The sequence below is a fragment of the Apis florea genome, unplaced genomic scaffold, assembly GCF_048593485.1.
Source record: "Apis florea isolate Af1SG1 unplaced genomic scaffold, ASM4859348v1 contig_3367_pilon, whole genome shotgun sequence".
In the NCBI taxonomy this organism is placed as follows: domain Eukaryota; kingdom Metazoa; phylum Arthropoda; class Insecta; order Hymenoptera; family Apidae; genus Apis; species Apis florea.
In genome coordinates this window covers 3,241,984-3,260,061 of record NW_028256746.1, presented here as the reverse complement: position 1 = coordinate 3,260,061, position 18,078 = coordinate 3,241,984, and the positions used below count along the sequence as shown (strand labels likewise).

The 18,078-nt window shown below is 37.9% G+C and overlaps 1 protein-coding gene across 4 annotated transcripts in view; it reads right to left on the bottom strand.

Annotated features, from left to right (window-relative positions):
• dpr12 (defective proboscis extension response 12) overlaps positions 1-18,078 on the bottom strand; it is a 90,465-nt gene that overhangs the window by 55,957 nt on the left and 16,430 nt on the right. For 2 of the 4 annotated variants that reach the window (XM_086912008.1, XM_086912009.1), the window contains exon 1: positions 5,965-6,073. The exons of the other annotated variants lie outside the window; for them this stretch is intronic. The gene's annotated coding sequence lies outside the window, so the exon portion shown is untranslated. Of the gene's footprint in view, positions 1-5,964; positions 6,074-18,078 lie in introns of those variants that run through there. 4 annotated transcript variants of the gene reach the window in all.

Here is an 18,078-nt window from a genome sequence, read left to right as displayed (position 1 = left end):
CTAAAGACTATCTTCCAGGACGCAGACCAGTGTGCTCGAATTGTTCTCCCCCTATTCTTGTTGGACGATTGATCGATTGATAGTTGAAACCGACTTTTGCGATTAAACGTCTAGGATTCAACAGTTTGCGACGAGGGGGGGGGAGGACGACGACGCGTATCCAGAGGCAATTCCTATTTTCTTTTTCTTTTTTATTTCTTCACACTTTCGAGCAGGTTGAAAAAAATGTCGCATTAATTAACACGATCGTTCGAATATTTTTGTTCGTTAGATGAATAAGATTTGAAATTCAAAGGAAAAAATTTAAATTAATTGGAGGGGAATGGTCTCGTAGAATCCAATCTAATTTGGATCGTATACGTTGTACAATTTACTTATTTTAAAAGCAAGACTTTACTACTTGCTGTAACGTGAGATAACAATGAACGATGATGAATTCACATGATCGACTATTTTACCAAATTTTACCAAAGATATAAGGAAACGCAAGATCGACGCTCTCCAAATTTCCAATTATTTCCCTCTTTTCCTGGAATTTTCCTTCCTATACGATATATTTGCAAAAGGGACCGATATTAAAAATCCTCTCCTCCTCCGAATCGAACGTTGGCCAGACGTCACGCGACTCTTTCAACGGAGGTGAGGATCGATCAAACGCCCCCTCCTACGTGATCGCGAGGACCTTGCACCGGCTGCGAGCACCGGCACACCTGCGCTCGCCACGTAGACAATATTTCCTTTGTGCCACACGCCCCCAAACTCGCACGCGAACACGCGTAGCGTTCATAGGAGGGCGTGTTGTCGCGGTGCCAAGCGCAGGTGTGCGACTTTTTCGAGAAAAAAAAAAAAAGAAAAAAAAAAGAAAGAAAGAAAAGGTGAGAGTTGTCGCCCACCGCTTTTCGATTTCTACGATATTGTCGATCGATGTTTAGATCCGCGGCAGAGTGAGAGAGAAGAGACGAAAGATCGATCGATCGTGAGGCATATTACGCGCACGGGATTGTAAAGTTTCGCGTGGAAAAAACGGGGGAGGGGGAGGAGAGGGGCCGATATCTGGCACGCGGACAGGTTGCGTTTTTCACCCATACCAGCACCACGGCTCCATTGAAAGAGCAGACTTTTCGCGATTATACGAAGACACAAAGGAGTTTGCTTTACAGTTTGATATGCTCTGCCCGTTGGATAAATCCGAGTATTTTCGCAGCTAGAGTCCACGAGTTTCGTCGTCCTCCCTCTCTCTGTTCCTCTATCACGACTTCCTTCTCCACCGGTTCTGTGTGTTCTGCTCTGTTTACAGACATCGTGACCGATGTTTCCCCGTGAAAATCCCAGGGCAAGTTTCGCCCGCAATTGCCGATGCTCCCGGATTCCCGATCCTTCCACTAGGTTGCCAGCCTAATGAATTAGTTAAACTCTTGCTTGCATACGGGATATATTTCGCGTTGTTGTATCCCTCCCCCACTTTCCCTTCCCTATAAACTCGCTTTAATTGCGAACGCGCGACACCACGCCGAGAAAACCGCGCTTTCCACGCTGGATAAAGCGATGCTCGACGTCGAACGCCTGGACACGGGGATCTTATCTCGTCTCTGGATAATTTTGAGAATGTTTGAACGACGGATGAAAGCATAAGCCTCGTTGCTTGTTAACAATAAAATTTTGATTTTGGAAAATTATTGGATCGGTTGAATATGGAATTTCGCGTGTAGATTTTTAAAAATTTGTATTGTAATGCTTGATCGAAGTATTGATTTGTACGATGTAATTCATCTCGATCGTTTATTTATTTATTTTTGTAATCGTAATCGAATTTCACAATAATAATAATAAATTTTTCCAGAGAGAAAGAGAATTCTCTAAATTCCACGTAATAAAATGTCGAGATTTTACAAGTAAATTACGAGTCATCCGATTATCCCATTTCGGTAAAATTCTAAAATTTATAACTTCGATAATATCAAGGGGATGGATAAATTATTGCGCAAAAATGGAACGAATTGCACGTTCCAAAAAATATTCCGTGTATTATTATTTATTGCTTTCGTATTTCTTTTAAAAATAGAAGAAAACGAATTCTTCGACACTACGATCTTATTTACAATTATATCCCCTTCCCTGGATAAAATGATTTTCCATCAAAAATTACCGCGAATTCCAACGAGAGGATTCTAATTTATACGACGTATATCCAGAGCATATCTTAAAATGCATGCAAATAATAAAGCTAAATCGTCGCTGGAAACCGGTTATAAAAGGTGCGTTGAATAAATTCAATCACGCAAATTGATCCATCGAATTGTAGTCACTTGAAGGAGGGGGGTATACAATACCCCTTTTGTCCCCTTTTCCATTTATCGCGATCTTCATCGATAGATCGAGCCATCGATAATGACTCCCCCTACGTGTATTTAATTTAACGATATATACGCGGATACGAGTAAGAATGTAAGAATATGGAGCGGAGTAACTGAGATGGTCGCAAAGTGGTTGAAAATCGTGGAAAAATCTAGGAAGGGAGCAGAGAGAGAGGAGGGGAGGAGGAGATGGAAGGAAGGAGGGAGAGAGGAAGGGAAGAAAAAAGGGAGGGGAAGAAAAAAAAGAGGGAAGAGGCAAACACTTGCGTGCGCCTGTGGTATTGATTTCACGCAACGGGCCACGCGAACTCTGCGCCTGTTTCAGGTCAACGATACAAAAGTGGTGTTTTAAGTGGACGTGGTTGGAAGGAAAGCTCGAAGGAGTATAATATCGATGTTATTATCTGAGGCATATTGTATTATTATTTTTCGTTTCGCCAATTGTTTCGCGGAGTATTTCCTTTTTTTTTTTTAGGGAAAAAATTCTTTTAAAATTATCGACTATTGTCGCTTGTTGGTTTAAACAATATATACGATGTATAAAAATTTAAAATTTGATTTGTAATTTAATCGGAATATATATACATATATATATATTTTTTTTTTTCCTTTTTATTTTTGTGGAATGTACAGAAGAAACGGTTGGAGCGTTGATCTGGGTCGAGGATCAATGTTACGTTTTTCTTTTCGTCAATTTATTATCGTTGAATCTTGTTTTTTAATATTTCTATCGGGAGGGGGGAGGAAGGTGATTGCAAATATTTACCCTTTTTTCGCTTCCTTCTGGATGTGTAATTTTATTTAAAGTTTGGAAGAAAGTCGAAGTAAATATTCAAGTTTACCCCGGATTGATAAATCTTTTTCAAGTTCTACGTACCAGGTTCTTTTGTTCGAGAAACGTATCTATTATTTTATAATACATTTTTCTGCAACTTGATCTAAATAATATACAAGTTGAGAATCCTGTTGAGAATTTTTCTTTCGAAAGTTGTATTTGCAGTAATTTCGTACCGTTATTAATTCACTGTTCCGATATAACAAGTTGGTTATACTTTTGACACATTTTTATATCGTTAACGTGAAAATTCTTTTTATTTTCTCTTCATTATTTGGATAATATTATATTGTTTCCCGCGGTAAATGAATTTTTATGTTTCTCCGTTGAAACCATCATACGTCGTACAAATATCCCACCTTTATCCGGACAAAACGTGATAAAATGGAAGCGAAAAGGGGGATGCATTCCATTACATTAAGATAAATTCTCTTTACAAACATTTAAAATTGTTTCCCTCCCCCCCCCTTCCTCCTCCTCCTTTATTAATTAATATTATCTCACCGCGCGTAGAGAATTTCAACTAAAAACACGTTAATTATTTCATTCTTTGAAAATTATACGCGTAATATATGATATTTTCTTCGTTCAAATATTTTTATTAATAAAGCTTAAAACTATATCATAACATATGTATATCCCGCGTATCTACTCGTATCGAGAAAAATAAAAGAAATATAATAGAAATATCGATCGATATATATCAATCCAAATAAGTAAAAGAAAAGAAAACAAAACAAAAAAAAAAAAAAAAGGAAAAGAAGAGAACGGGATAATAATCACGCAACACGAGTTGAATCAGCGTTTGACAAGAACGGAGGTCGTAAAATCGCGCGCGCGGTGCAAATCCAAAATGGCCGCCAGCCGGGTACAGAAGAGTATATATAATCCCCGAGCTTTTAGCGCTAATTAAGAATCTTTGAACGGGGGCATCTTTCGAATAAAATTCCTCCCCTCCCCTCCCCCTCCCCCTCCTCCTCTCCCCGCACTGGCGCGTTATGATGTTTGAAAATGGTTCGAATAAATTCAACCACGTTTATTAAGACCCGGGGATTTTTGTTGTTTGCCGCTCTCCCCTTCCAAGCTTCCTGGAAACACCGGCGTACGTGTGCGTTGGCGCGCTCGCGTGTGTGTACGCGAATCCAACGTTGAAACGTTGAAAGTATGCGGCGCAATGGTAGGAGATGTACGGGCGTGAGAGGTTGAACTATTGCAAAGTAGCTGCTTTGTACTCTCAGGTGTTCGAAGCACGTCGTTGAAAAGGAATACCAATATGGCCATCGTCTGCGAACGCGGAGCGAACCGGGAATACTATGGGCTAAGGCCTTTGAGGGGGTATGAGCTGAAATGTGTTTATGCTGTGTACCGAGGGGAGGTCAAAGAGTTTGATCGTTTCCTCTGAATCACACCAGGGACGACTTCGTTTCTCTCTCTCTCTCTCTCTTTCTTCCTCTGTTTTGTATACATTATGCTGTCCTTTTCTTTCTTCTTTTTTTTTTCATCGACGTGACAGAGAGAAAGAGAGGCGGATACAAATTTTCGGATAAAAATCTTTGAACCCTATTGTTTCGCGTATATTTTTAGATTCGCTATTTCCTCGGGCGCTCGTCTTTTGTATACGAAAAAAACAGGATGTCCCAGGACGGATGACACAGCAAGTTATTCTCCGCAGCGGGGAAACGAGAAGCTTCGAGGGCTTTCAGAATGGTCATTCAGTTGTGTTGCCATGGGACGTGGAAATGGAAAGCGACAGACGCTTGAGGGTGCTATAAATTAGACTCCTGCTGTTGGAGGGAAAGGGTAGACTGGCGAGGATCAACTGTTTCGCGACGTGGAGGATTGTTGAAACCTATTTCTTTTCCTTGCTTCATCGTGCAAAGTATAATCCTATTATTCATCGTATTATTAAGAATAGAGGATTTTCCAGCGCGTGTTAAATTTATCAAAAGTATAAATTCACGTGGATTTTTCGTTTCAGGTCTTTTTGAGGAAATCGTCTCGACGTAGGAATCGTCGATAGTCATATTGTGCGCGCTCGATTGGAAATTAAGTGTGCACGTCTACCCGACGAATCTTTAAACTTCGTTTTCCAGGAAACTAAGTTTGAAATAAAAAAAAAAAAAAAGAAATTATCTTCTTTCTTCTTTCAATGATTTCTTGATTTCGTTTGTAGAACCATTGTCTGCACAATTTTACCTCCACCTTGAGTAATGTTTTAAAAAATCGAAATGTAATTACGCGTCCTCTACATTGTCCCGTCTTTATAATTTACTTCTTATTACGGTATAAGGACAAAGAGGGAAGGAACGAAACGGTTCCAGGAAAAATCTCATTCCAGATTAAACGCAAATAATTCGAAATAACTCGAGAGACCAAGGAAACTTGTCTTTATATTATTTCTTCGTAATTCTGAATACATTTATTAACACTCGATTTTAACAAGGTTCTGCTCTCAACTTCTATTCGCACGAATGACATTTTTACGATTGATCGACTGTCTATTTTTGTACAACGTGATTCGAAATATCTTTGATTACTGGAAACAACTGGATTATTTTTTAATAATTCCATAAACGACATTTATGTGAAAATCTCTGAGGGATCCCTCAAAAAATTCCAAATGTTTGAGACAATATACTTTCGTCATATTCGAAAAACAATTTCCCATAAATTTTTACTTTACGCTCTCAGAGATCGCGAATTCCATTCGATTTTTAAAAAAACCAAAAGCTACGATCACCTTGTGCTCGTTTCGCGATTATTTCAACTTCTTACCTCAAGTAACAAGCGCGCCTCCAAGAATTGGGAAATGGATCGATATTATGTCGCGTTGTGACAAAATGAATCGCCAAATTGACAGGAATCTCGAGGCTTGCTCGCGCACCGTATACTACACGCTCTATCGATACTCTCATCTACGTATACACGATTGGACGACAGAGGGAAGAGTAGAGTGGCGCGGTTTGGTCGGAGGACTGTCGCTATCATCCTTTCGAAACGACGACGACGACGACGACGACGACGACGACACGACTACGGCCATTAGACTAATTACGGATAAACAGCTGCGCCGTGCATTGTCCCGCTATAGCGGCGGTTTGATCGAGGCATACGCTCCAAGTATCCATTCGAGAAATGTCTGAACTGGATTCGAGCTTCGTCATAAGAGTTAATAAACGAGAGTTTCGAATCTCACGATTTTAATTATACTGCGAGTATTTATTGTTATTCGGTGGAATTCGATTCCTGGGCAAAATCCACTTAGTTAATTATTAGTGGACGCAATTTTGTGATGCATCCGGCCGATGCGTTGCGTTTCTTTTAGATGAAATGCGGATGAGAAAGAAGGAGGGTTTATTTTGTGTCGTCGAGAGAGAGAGAGAGAGAGAGAGAGAGAGAGAGGAGAGAGAAGAGGATTAAATTTAAACGGAGCGCGATAAGAGACCGACTATTAGATTAGCCACGTATGTACGAGTAAACAGGCATTGTTCCTCCTCGATGACACTGTACCATCACGTGTTCTCGCGTCAACCAGAGGTGCTTTATTGTTGGCGACACGTTCTCCACAACAGGCGTGGAATTACAGAAATTATTAAAAGAGCGATGATATCGCCCGTGTGTGTAAAGAAAGAAAAGAAAAGAAAAGAATTCGATTCACAGGTTGTTTAAAGGAAAATATATGATAGATTTAAAAAAAAAAAAAAAAAGTGGAAAAAGGAAGAAAGTGTGCTTTTAAAGACGCAGGTTAAATGGATTGCATGTATCGATTTCGGTATAAGAGACTTTAAAATTATGCGGAATGTTTCAGAGGTATATGGATCGGTTCGGTTAACTCGATCACAAAGGGAGATAAAGGGAACGTTTTTCTGTTTAATAAATACGCGGTAGTGTATATATATCTGATTTCTCTTCGCGTTTCTCGCAAAGCTTTTAAAACACCAGCAAATGTGAATTTTTCCAGTACGAACGAGGACAAAAAAAGGGAGAGAAAGAGAGAGAGAGCAAAAGAAAAAAATTATCGTCCATTTCCATTACCGTAAAATTCTTCAAACAAGAGAAATTATATCATACTGATATTTCGACTATGCCACTGCAAATTTAAATTCGAGCTCGGCATCTCGCTCAAGAAACTTTGCTCGAAACTCGATGGGAAAAGAATCGACGTCTGCTTGATTCTTAATGAATAATTGCACTTTTCTCTCGTTTTTTTTTTTTTTTTTTTTTTTGCTGGTTCGATCGATAATCCTCGAACGATTCACGCGTCCGTATCTCGATGTTTCGAAAATTTTTTTTCCATCGATAGTTCAGTTTTCCGAGTCGTTGAAAATTGATAATATTCGCACGATAAAAAAAAAGGGGGGGAGGGAAAAAAAGAAGATAAAAAAAACATTCGATCGTTTTTAATCCAATAAACATTATTATCGCGTCCCCTTTAACGGTTACGAAGAGAATTGAATTCGGATATATATTGGCGATATACATCGATATTTTCGGCTCGGCCTTCTCTGCGAATGTCAGGAAACATGGAATGGCGCGCGAAGCCCAAAGCGATATTCATCCAAGTGAAAATCGGTTGAAAGGTTGAATGACGGTTGTGCGTAGCGCGCCTCGATTCGCACGGTGATTAATAGTCGTAAACGGGCGTAACGTGTACACGCGAGCAATGGGTCGCGAAACGCGGAACCAGCATGAAACACTCTTGTATCCAACCGTTTCTCCCTCCCCCCTCCCCAAGTAAAATATCACTCTCGGTTTGCCTCCGCTTTGCAACGATTCGTCTTCCGTTCGATTGTTCCGATCGTTTCTCCTCCTCTGTTTTCCAATTTTTTCGAAATAAGATTCGACTCACAATTTATAATTACGATGGAATTATACGAGGCTCACTGCGAAATATACGTATATTCATTGTTCTCGAGAAAAGTATAAAGGTCGCGTATAAAGATTTGGACAAAGAAAATGTGTACGACTTATATATTTCCATCTCGATAAAATATTTGATTTTGTTAAAGGCACATATTTTCGTATTCGTATTTCGATGAAAAAGATACATGAAATATCATCTCCAATGTTAATTATATCAATTTTAATCCTTTATTGAATGAAAATTTGAAAAGTTGCGATCAATTCTATATATAATAATTACATCTTATATAGTATACGTAATAATTGCCTAACGTACATATAGATTATGCAACAATACTCGTATCTTATTTCCAACTATCCACTAATTTCATCGTTATGAAGGTCTAACTCATATTTTCTACCGCGTCGTCCAAAGTTAACGATCCACGTCGTCCATTGGAATTTCTTCGCGAGCGAACGAGGAGAGGCAAAAGGAAAAGGAAAAAGAAAAAAAAGAGGAGGAGAAGGATCCCGAATGTTTTATGCCCAGGGCTCAATATTGAGACATACGATAAGTGGGGAGTAAAATTATAGGGAGACGGTGATGGTGATGTAACGTCGGTGATTTATTTCCGTCAACCGACCGATTTCAGCTACATGCCTTCCGGTGGGCCAGGATTAATAGCGGGAGATTAGAAACTCAATTATACGTGACGTCCCGAGTTTCGTGTACACGAAGCCGTGTAATAATATTTCAACCGGAACACACCGATGGATAGATTTTTCCTAGGGAAAAACACCTTCTCACGCTGACTGATTTCCCGGATAAATTTCGATCGTTGCGCATCATCCTTTCCTGATGATCGAGCCAGGTGAAAACGGAATTTTATCGACGTGTATATATACGTTTGGATCGATGTTTGGCGAAACAGAGCGTTTTTCTTTATTTCAAAAAAAAAAAAAGAAAAACAAACGAAGATCCAATTTAATTACACGAAATGTTTATAATTGGATCGAGAAAGAGGCTTGAATTGAAAATTTCAATTTCGAGTAAGTCAGACAGATATAGAAAAACGAGGCGGATTTAATTTCACGAATGTTCATCATGAATGAAAAGAGTTATCCTTTGATCGAAAGGGGAGGGGGAGGGGCGAACGAGTTTCTTTGGAATTTTATAATTCCAAACGGTTCAGGAGACCATGGATTTACGATTTAACAGAAGAAGAATAGTGTACGCTGGTTTCGTATTCGTTTAAATTTAAAAAAAAAAAAAAAAAAAAAAAAAAAGAAGCCGTTGGATGGAAGAAAAAGTTCGTCCTTTGGTCGAACAGCGAAACAGCGTTTCTTTCGAAGTTTATCGCGCATGCGGTAGCGGTTCCATAGATTTTACGAACGAAAGATACTGCGCTATTGTGCTTAATTTACGATACAAAGCTATTGGAAGGGGGGAAAGAACTTTTCCTTCGAGTCAAATGAATCGCGCTCACTTTTTTATAATTATGCGAGGAAGAAACTTTGTGCGAGGAAAGTTTTTGGAACCGATAAATTTCGCCGATAAAATATCGAGAATAGATAAAAATTTATTATATCCCAAAACAAATAGATAGTTTCAAATTTCCCGTCACAAATCGAGCTTAAATTCGCGTGTATAAAGGGGAATACATTTTATATACCGACGAATAATAACTTTATCATTTCCCTCGGAGAAAGGAAGAGAGAGAGAGAGACAAATCCATTTGCGAGCCAATAATCCAATGCTACCATACCTTCGTTGAATAAACACGAAAAGTACCTATAATTTTGTTCGATTATTAGCCCGTTTGAAACGTTGATCGATAATACCTTCAGAAACTACGTTTTTACGACATACGTAGTAAACGTGGATATAGGGAATGAAAATGGATGAAACGAAGGGAGCAGCGGAAACGGTTAACGGAAACACGGCAAGTCGCCAGTTTGTTTCGAGAGAGAGAGAGAGAGAGAGAGAGGCGTAGGGGGCGTTGGTTTGTCGGTCGGTTGGCGACAGAGCATCGTACGATTCCGTTTAAAATGCCGGCAGTATTTAATTGATGGGCGGGGTAGTAATCGACGATACACCGATTGCTCGTCGAAAGGGGGTTTAATATTAATTACTGGAGTTTGTTTCATGGCGTTACGAGAACGCCGTGCACGGAATCGAATTAAATCTGTATATGCGTGTGTGTGTGTGTGTGTGTGTATGCGTGTATACATCGGACACGCTTCGTTTTTTGTTCTCTTCAACCTGTCGTCGATCGCCGCCGCCCAGAATGTTATTTAATTACGGGAACAATTATGCGTACGGTTAAGCGAGAAGCTTGTGTCCATTTAACGAACGTTTGACTTTTTAAAGTTTTTTTTTTTTTTTTTTTAATAATTGATAAGAAGAAGAAAAAAAGAGCCGTTGGTTATTTACTTCGTTTTTCCGTATGCTTCTTATTTTTCTTTTTCCTCTTTTCTTTTCCCAATAAATTGGTAAAAGAGAGAAAGAAATATATTACGATGGATCTTATGGATTATTGTTGTTGGTATTTTTTGAAAATATTACAATGATTTTTCTTTTCCAATTTTTTTAAAAAAAAATTAATCGATCGATAACCGGGAGAGACACACCGAGGTAACTCGGGGCTGGAAGGCTTTCGATTAAATTGTGTCACGGCTTTTTCCTCTTTTTTTTTTTTTTTTTTTTTCCATTTTAAAGAATTCCGTTAAATTGAAAGATCGGTTCGGATACGTCGTTCATTATTCAGATATCTCTGTACAGCTTTTTCCTTTTTTCCCTCCCTCCCTCTCTGTCTTCCTCTTTTGTAAAAAAGAAAAAAAAAAGAAAAAAGAAAGGAAAAAAGGAAGAGAAAAGTTGGCGAACCGCGAATCGAGTAAAATCCGTGTCGAGAACTATGGTGCGTGCGTGTGTCCACTTGGCACACCGGGGGCATTGTTTCGAACATGTCGCGCGTGTATTATCTTTGGCGCACGATGCCACCGTTTCAAAGAGTAGACGTTTCCACTCATTCATTAAACAGACGTAGAATGGATGTCCGCCGAATGGACAGCGGACACGCGATCGACTATAGAACATCCGACATTGATACTCTTTTTCAAATGGATGGAAAAGAGGGACGATTCAGCGTTTCTTTCGAATTTTTCTATCATCGATCGCGGGCACAGTTACTTACGATTAACAAAAATTATCGATAATGGTACTCGATAATGAGAAAACTAATGGGATAGAAAGACACGTCGCTCCTGTTTATTTTTCGCGCGAGTACGAATTGTTTCAGAGATTTATAAACAAAATATAGAATATTAGTATTTAATTTAGTGAACGAAAAAACATCTTTCGATTTGATTGTGAATGATAAGAAAGGAATTTATTTTATGGAATCAGAATTATAGATTTAAAAATGGAAGGATATCGGTGTGAAGTATCTTTTAATAGAGCAGGATATTTATTTTTTTAAATTTCAAAAAGAAATCGCGTGAAAAAGGAAAAACGACGCATCGATAATTTGGAACGAACGTGGTTACATGTGCATGTATAATATGTTTCAGAAACATCGGATACATGGAGAGAAAGAAACGGAGAAATAGAGCGAGGGAGCGTGTGTATCCAAGCTTAAACGGTTGTGAAGGATGTGCGCGCGAGTTAGTGGAGAGTTAGTCGAGAGTTGGTGGAATAGTGGATTGTGGGAAGGGTGAGAGTGAGGGGTTTTGAAAGAATTGAGAGTAATAGTTTTGAATGGGCGTCGCTCTGCGGTTAAATTGTTATTGTTATTTTATTGTTAAATATAGTTTTCATTCTGTAATTTGAGATTTCACGTGTTAACTCTCGTTAAACCTCAGGAATTTCGTTTCGTATCCAACCTCCAGTTCGTTTCGTTCTGTCTAAAATCTCGCTTCAAAATCGTATGATATAATTTCTACCCTTAAATATATCTCTACTCTCCCCTTAATCTCGCAATCGATTAAGTGCCTTCCGTTAAATTATCGGATAGATATGCCATGGAAAATTCGAAAGGAAGACATTTGATTTTTAAAGAAAAATTTGGGGAAAAAACGACAGGGTTTTTTTGAGTCGAAAATTTAATTAACACAATTTCTCAAAATTATATATATATATATATATATTCCGTACTTCGTTAGAATTTTTTCGATCGAATCACGCTTATTTATACAGGATACAAGTGTTTGCAAACATATTTATGCTCGTCTCTGCTCGCGAGATACTATTCATTCATTGCGCGTGCCATCTCGTACACGATCGAATCGATCGATATTAATCGTTCTCCGTATCTCGCTCCCTTCGCTCTCCTTTCCTTCGTCGCGTGATATGCACCCCTCTCGATCAGATTTCAGCTTATCGAGAATTTTTCGCGGTCTCTCGAACACGTTCGAGAATAAAATTTCTACTTTTCATCCCTTGGCTCCATTATAACGTAACGTTCCTCGATACATAACGCGCTGAGATATAAATCTTAACTCAAAAAAAAAAAAAAAGAAAGAATGGAAATAATTTTGGATAATTAACGAAAAAAACTTCTTCCACTCACCAGATGGAAGATGGAGATGGAAAATGAAACGAGCAATCTACTCTCAACAGAGTTTCGTTCTTCCCTCGTTACAAGTAGTTCTACTACCGAGATTGAAATTTTCCCAAATTTTTCCCGATCGATACTCGCCACGAATTAGCCACGAACGCGTCATAACAAGATTCGTTTCATCCCATGTTTCGAGGGGGGGGAGGGGCGTTTCACTCGTTAATAGACGAGTAATTAACGAAAATTCGTCGGCGTCGTCGAAAAAGAGTGACGCGCTTTCGAAAAAACGACTCGAAGCGACATGGAGGGTTGGAATGGAGGATTAATCGAGTTGGTGAAAAGGGAGGGGAGGAGGATAAGGAGAGGGGTGAAAAGCAGAACTCGTGAATCAAGAGAGGAGAGCCAGGTTTCTGAAAAGCTGGCGGTGGTCGATCCACTTTCATCCACTTTCTCGTCCAATGGCGTCGAGTGCATCGATATATTCGGGAAGGGCGTGATTTACGACGAGCATTGTTCGCGAGGACGTTTATCCGACTCCGTAAATCGTTTCGTCGCGCGGAATCGTTGATTGAAGTCGAAACAAGAAATAACCCTAGACCTAGTCCCTGGATAGGATCTTCGATGGGGGGAGAAAAAGAAAGAAGGGAGGAAACTTGGATCATATTTCGCGAGAAGAACGCGTAAAAACGTCAAACGCAGAGGATGTCTGTTTCTTATTACGAATTGAACCAAGTTGTCGAAACTAACGATAATTTTGTCTTATACATCGAAACGAATATCTGCAGTTTTTTAATGGATTACGCGTGGAACAATTTTCTTGTCGACCAATCGTGTCAATCCAACCGAGAGATTTGAGAGATTTCAAATCTTCGTAAGAGTTAACGAAAAGAATTATTAAACTACCATAAATATTTTCAATCGAAATCCTGATTTTTTAAAACGACTAAGTTTAAGTTTGATTTAACATTCCATTTCTCTTTTTCGTAAAATAACGCACGAAGATTTTCGCGAATTTCACGTACGAGAGAAAGGAATGGGGAATCGTGAATGTGATAGAAGCATATCGTTTGTGGGGGAGGAAGAAAAAAGAAGAAAATCGTACGCTTGGTTCGTGGGAGGTGAAAGCATAGAACGCGAGGATAAGGGAAATTGATAGACGAGCGATGGAAACGCGGAATATTATTAAAACGGGAAAGAGAAAAGGAAGAACTAATGAATGCCCTTACCGCGAAAGAAATAACCGACCTTAATCAAGGTAAGAGAAAAAATAAGGGTGGAGAAGCGAAATTCTCGGTGAATAAACGCGGTCGTATATATAAACCCATGATTTTTCTATGCATTAATGATACGAATATCGAGTTACTCTTTCTTCCTTATATATAATTCACGATACAAGTGCAAGTTTATAGACCCTGCGTTTGTACGTACAAACCGTGTGTACTCGTCTTAGCTCGATGTCCGATCATAGCGCGACTCGTTCTACTAGCTTTTCGCTTTGCTCTCTCGCCGGACCGGAGTTGGACATCCGGTTAAAAATTAAATTAAAAAAAAATAGAATTACTTTAAGCAATTAGTTGTTAAAATATTGGAATAACATTTATTCGTAGTTTATAGTTGATACGTTTTTTCGTGTAATCTCGGCCGTTAATTATTTGCAATTATTATTATTATTATTATAATAAATTACACGAAAGTAATCATCAATTTATCAAATTAAATTTTATCGATGCATCCGTAAAGAATTTTATCAGCAATCATGGTATTTTTAATAATAATCGCGTTGTATTTCGAAGCTGTAGGACAAGTTTGTGTCACGCTGGTTCATTAGGAGTGCATCATAATACGAAAATTCTTGGACATTCGGAATGGAACGTGTACTTGAGTTTGATTAAGAGGTTCTCGGTCGATAATCAATAGCAGGCCAATCTTCGAGAATTCCATACAGATTCGAGCAAACGCATCCGTTATCTAACCGCAATATTCTCGATTCACGAGAAATTATCCGGTTAGACGAAGGTTAATGCGCCTTTTGGTTTATCCTATTAGCCAACTATCTCGCGTGATTCTGTATTTATCTCCGTTACAATTCTGATATTTCACGCGTATTATATATATATAGTTTCAGCGATACACTTTTGGTTCGTAAATTTTTCTTTCTTTTGTTAGTAAAAATTCTTAGAGTTTTTTGAAACTCTATTATCCGAAATTTTCGAAACTATTAAAATCCGGAATATTTTTTTTTAAATCTCTTTAAAAATAATTGAAATATATAAATTTTTGGTTCGTAAATTTTTTTCTTTTCAACAAAAATTTGAATTCTTAGAGTATTTCGAAACTCCGACCCGAAATTTTGTGAAATTTTCGAAATTATTAAAATCCAAAATACCTTAAAATTAAAAAAGTTATATTATATTAAGTAAAAATACATTTAAGAAAGGTTTATTTCTAAAATTGGGAGAAAGTTAAGCAGAGTGTATAAAAAAAAAAAAAAAGAAATTGACGTAAAAATTGATGATTCATCGTGCACGTACAGGAGTTGGCTCGATCGGGCAAGGATCTATTTCGTTAATAGAGTCTATCTTCTTGCTGGCAGGGAACGAGGTTAGTTTAACGGGAAATATCGGGTATCCCTTGAAATAGGATACTAATACGTATTCCATAGTGGTTCATTATTCATACGATTTGTAAATATTAGTCGGGTAATAAGTGTATGGCGAACGTTCTTTATCTTCGACTCGTTGGTTGGTCGACTTTTAATCGATCTTTAAATAACGAGAACGGGGTGGATAAAATTGGAAATATAATATCAAGGATATTAAACAAAATAAGCTTGGATTAAATATGAAAATTAGTGCTTTCGATTGTCCATTTTCCCGATATTATTAATTAATTCGATTTAATTTAACTCACTTAACATTCTACGCGTATGAATTATTTTCCATATTTCAGATTTATTAAATGATAATTTACGAATTGACGAATTCGAGAGCATAGAAACATCGTGATTCTTATTAAATATGAATTTTCGTATTATTATGATTCATATCTAATTCCTCGTTTCTAAAATACAATAACATTTTACGCCTCGTTTATAATTCATCCATCCTTTAAAAGATCCGGTTAATTTCGCGATCGTTCATAATTCACCAGCCTAAATATCAAAACTCGAAATGTACATTATTGCACCGATCGTCCAACTAAACTCGAGAATCTATTTTCACCGATGCCAAACGAAATGTTGTTCTTCCATAATTCCTCCATAGTTCGTGATACGAATTCTCGAGCCTAACGTGTGTACTCTGAAGAATTAAATCAGCTAATGGCACGTGATTTGTACACAAGCGTTTTAAATAAACTTTCGATGTTCTCTCAATTGGATTCACATCTCATCTATCTATAACAGAAAGTAATAAGATATCACGTATATAATGAAGTTCGATCCACAAATTACACTGGAAAACACGAAAAAATATCGAAAATCATGAATACGATTCGAATAGGATGTGGTCTAATAATAAATAAATGATCGATCGAAATTAAATCTCTATAATTGCTATAAATTTGAACGCGAAAAAATAGGGAAAATTGCGAGTACGTATTTAAATTTGAATATCAACGTGTTGGATATTCGATTGTCTAGTAGTAAAAAAAAAAAAAATAAAAATAAAAAAGTAATAAGAGTATTATCTATAATGATAATCAACGAATGATCGATTGAAATTTGCAATGAAATGGTCGCTATATTAAATTTAAACTGGAAAACGCGAAAGAAAGTAGGGAAGGTTGGGTTGAGTAGGATTCTAATTTTTTCGCGCGTGCTCTGGTTAATTTGAAGTTGAATATGAATGGAGCGAGCGGAGGCGGAGTGTCACCGCGCTTGGCAACGCCGTTCGTAAACGGCGCAACGTGGTAGCGGTCACCGACTAGTAGTGCCTTGTCCCTGTGTGCAACCACGAGATAAACTTGATTACTTCGGTGGCGGATAGAGAGTTCACCGGATATACACACCCGTCCCCCATTGGCACGTGGTGATATTCTCCTCCGTCCACCTTCGTGCGTGTTACACACGCGTCGACAACGCCAACTGATTTATGCCTGTGGACGCTAAAACGCGTCGAACGCGTGCAAAGGGTACGAAGCTTGTGCATAATCGCAATTGTCGGTCTCCTTCCGTGCACGAGCGTCATGTGTCCATTCCCATAAATCACGAGGAGGGAGGGAGGGAGAGAGATAGTCAAAATTTCTGTCCATTGCTCGAATTAAACTCGCTCTTTTGCAAACGTTTCGACATTCTAAACCGGAAATGTTGGAAATTTCGAAGGGATGGACCGATCGAGAGAAATTAAATTTTCAGAAATTTAATTTGTCATCGAGCGCGGATATTTTAAGGGGCCGAGATTTGAAAGTTTTGGGGATAAGTAACGGGGAATTTTTTTTTTTTTTTTTGGAAGTTTATTTTTGAAACGAGAAGTTTTCGAAAAACTTGATCCGTCGAGTTATTTCTATAACTATTTAGAGGATTATAATTTGATCGGGTAATAATATAGGTCGAAAAGCTAAGATTAAACATTACAACGAGAAATGTTTGTTTGTCTCGTAATATAATTACGTAGATGTTTTTAATTGCGAGACTTAATCGACCGAATTACATAAAATTGGACAAGGTGGAAAGAGATAAAACGTATTCGTACATTTATCGATTGGAACAACGACAAACCAGAAATTTTCCATATCAACCGAATTAAACGGTGTTTCCGTAACGTAACGGGCAGATGTCAAAATTGGTTGGAAATTTTCTAAAGAATATTTTATTGCTCGAAAATATACGATATAAATATTTTAACCTCGTCACGTTTGATTCATTCTCCCGTGAAGATAATCCTCTCATCTGGAATCCTTTCAACTACAATGGTTTTAAATCAAACCTTTGATCGAACGAAGAATAATTAACATTATTAAACGGTGTCTCTTGACAATCCTTCGGAGTGGATCGTATTTCGTTCATTAACCAAGTTTCGGTTCCCTATTATATTTTAACGATATATATAGTAGGATAGTAGACGGTAACATCGATTCGCGTTGACTCAGATCGACATAATTTCAAGAAAAAAAAAAATATCAATATTTTGCTTGCCGAAACGATCGTGGAAAAATAATTTCAACGCAAAATTATTAAGTTGGAAAATTTTGAGAAGAGAAACCGACAATAATTTTGTTTCGCAACAAAGTGATAGTAAAAGTGAAATCGATCCTCTTCGTTTCCAATATTATTTTCATCTTTTTAAACTGATTTTTTAATTTCACGAATGACGTAAGAACCATAGTGCAAAATATTTTAAATTGTAATAAATATACCGTGAAAATCAACCTCTCTCAGGACAAATAATTTCCTTTTTCTTTTTAACGATAACGCATAAAGAGCGTTGCGATTCATTATAATAATACACGCGCGAAATTATCGGACGGAATTTTTTCCCTTCGAATCGTCCAT